Below are 3,190 nucleotides of genomic sequence, written 5' to 3'. Positions count from 1 at the left end.
ATAATTATTATTATTTAAAATGCATTAAAATGTTTACGTATACATATATTTTTACTTACTCTTTATGGTTCGTTGAAATTAAAAATATTAAAAACAAATGAACCTAATTACAAATAAAAAAACAAGAATTTTACAATTTTATAAAAAATATAACTTAGTAAGTCACGTGGTCTACAGTAATAGACCACTCATAATATTGTTGATATGTTTCGTTACACAACGCTCGTCAACGGTCACGGTGATACTGATTACATAGTAGTAAAGATAAACATCAGCTAATATAAAGTACAAGGCACTACAAGTTATTTATAAATACTAAAATTGTCAATATTTATAGCTGGTCTACAATTGTAGACCACGCGCCTAACGAAGGGTTAAAACTGTACACAATGAAACAATGTCGAAAAAATAAAATATTTTTACCTATTGCGTATACCTCCTGTATACATGCCTGATCCTGTACGAACATGCTTTGACAACATACAAGCGGTCCATCTCTACTAAATATACTTTTAAACGGTTTAAAATCTTCAATCAAAACATAATTAATTATTATATAACGTTGTTCATCAAAAGACTTTTAACTAGAAATATCCATTTAGCTAGTTGTATGTTATTATGTTTTTGACTAACGTTATATTGACAACGAGTGCCAAGTTAAATCACCTCCAGATAGTATATTGAAACAATTCAAATAGACATCATACTGTATTATCATTATTACGTATAAACGAAGTCTAATTGTCTGTAGAATACGCAGGACAAACCGAGTAGTGTAATAGAGACATAGTTCATCGTACTGTAAATATTCACAATATTTAACCTAACCTATATTTTTTAAAATAACAATACATTATTTAGTATAAATCCAGTATTTATACATATCATTGTTATTATATTGTATAAACAAGAAATAATATTTTGTTGGGTAGCTACGTATAATTTTTCACCTTCATTATTTTCTTTGGACGTTAAAAATAAATCGCATTTATATGTACATTATAGTATGTTTTTAATACGTTTTTTTAGAAAAAAGAAGAAACTATATTATTTTTGCATGTACAAGAAAAATTAACCTATTTGATTTCTATGTTGTGCAATCGCCGATTTAGATTCTAAACATAAGTTTAGATACATTATAATATATTTTGGTTACTGAAAATTATTAAAATATGAGTAGGTATTTTATTACAGATTCATACAATTCAATATTAAAAAATCGATACCTACTCAAATATAAAGGTTATCTGCAAAATTGTTTTAAATTGTAAACGGGATTACAATTTATACTGTTTTATAAAAATACATTTAGAAACTGGGGATTTAGAATGTTCACAGAGTGAGATTTCCTAACTTGTTTTTAATTTATTATTTAATACCATTATTTTTTAATATTTTAATTAAATGTATTTTCAATATATAAACTATACACATCTATTGCTGCTGGCTTCTAATATTGACAATTTAATAAAATATATATGTTATTGAAATACATAATAATAATAATAATAATAATAATATTCTTTTCGGTCGCACAGTTTATTATAACAGTTTTATTATTACAAAGAGTGCGTCGAATGACATATTCTGTTCTTGTTTTTTGTATCACTGAGTAGTGCTGTAGTATCCGTCCGACAGCAATACCCTATCCTCCAAATTTGTCAAAAACCGTTCTGACTGCATAGAACAATCAGTATTATTATTATTTATTCATATTATTGTTTTGCTTTTAATTTGTTAAGTGGTGATCGCGTTCGAATAATCGATCATACCTTGAGCTCAAAGATCAATCCGTTTTCCATTCATCATCAGTTCAGTTTGCAAACAGTCAACGAATTTTACACTATGGCATACAAACTGGTATCCGCTGTAATCCAGCAGAGATGTTTCCACTCATCTCCAGTCGTATTTGGTGCATGCAAAGTAGCTATGAGCAAGTTTGACACCAATCCCCTGCCATACGAAACCCTAGAGAGCGTATCAAAATTGTTGCCGATAGATTAGGAAAGCCATTGTCTTTGGCAGAAAAAGTGTTTTATTCTCATTTGAATGATCCTGTTAATCAAGATATCGAGCGTGGCATATCTTACTAAAAATTAAGGCCTGATCGTGTGGCAATGCAAGATGCTACTGCTCAAATGGCTATGTTGCAATTTATATCATCAGGTTTGCCAAAGGTTGCTGTTCCTTCCACGATTCACTGTCATCATTTAATTGAAGTTCAAGTAGGTGGAGTTGAGGACTTTAAAAGGGCTAAAGAAATTAATGAAGAAGTTTACAACTATTTGAAAACCGCTTGAGCAAAATATGGAGTTTGATTTTGGCATTCAGGATCTGGAATTATTCATCAAATTATTCTGGAAAACAATGCTTTTCTTGGGTTATTGATGATTGGTACTGACTCCCATACACCAAATGGCGGTGGAATGGTGGCTTGTGTATTGGAGTTGGCGGTGCAGACACTGTTGATGTAATGGTTGATATTCGTTAGGAACAAAAATGTCCTAAAGTTATTGGTGTTTATCTAACAGAAAATATGATTGGTTGGACTACATTAAACGATGTATTCCTTAAAGTTTCAGATATTTTGACTATACTAATAATAATAAGCGACTCACCCTTATATCCGTGAATAGTGAATCTTATAAACGATGTCCACAGATTATCACAGCACGTAATAAAGATAAGACGGCGCTTTGTGTAGGCAATTTACGAACATGATGTATTTTATTTTATAGCTACAATATTCGTTTTATATAATAAGATTTTTGTGTTTTTTATGTGTTAATGTACTTTTTTTGTAAATATATATAATTATATACCATTTCAAACGTTTTCGATTAATTATTATGTTAATTACAGCGCATCTCCTTAAAAAATATATGATTCAAAAAGATGATGAATCAATCCAATAGTTTTAAAACTTTTGCTATGCAACTTTTAAGTTTAAGTTAGGTAAAAAAAAAAATGCAAAAAAAATTATCAGACGTGAACTCTGTCGAATGGAACAATTTATCAAAGCTATTCAGTTTAAAAAGTATTTCATTTCTATTTCTTCTATAGTGGCAAATAACAGTGAACCTAAAAAAGAATTTAAACAATTTAGTTATATGAAATTGTTATTATTACATTCATGGAATAATGAACTACTATTTGTATTTGACAAGATATTGCTAAATTCAATGTGCGA

The 3,190-nt window shown here is 29.0% G+C and overlaps 1 pseudogene; it reads left to right on the top strand.

Moving 5' to 3' along the window:
- Positions 1-1,845: 1,845 nt before the first annotated feature.
- Positions 1,846-2,632, top strand: LOC113559975 (annotated as a pseudogene).
- The last annotated feature ends 558 nt before the right edge of the window (positions 2,633-3,190 follow it).

The sequence above is a fragment of the Rhopalosiphum maidis genome, chromosome 3 (assembly GCF_003676215.2).
Source record: "Rhopalosiphum maidis isolate BTI-1 chromosome 3, ASM367621v3, whole genome shotgun sequence".
Lineage (NCBI taxonomy): Eukaryota > Metazoa > Arthropoda > Insecta > Hemiptera > Aphididae > Rhopalosiphum > Rhopalosiphum maidis.
Note: the sequence above shows the minus strand (reverse complement) of the source record. Positions and strands in the feature narration are given on the sequence as shown.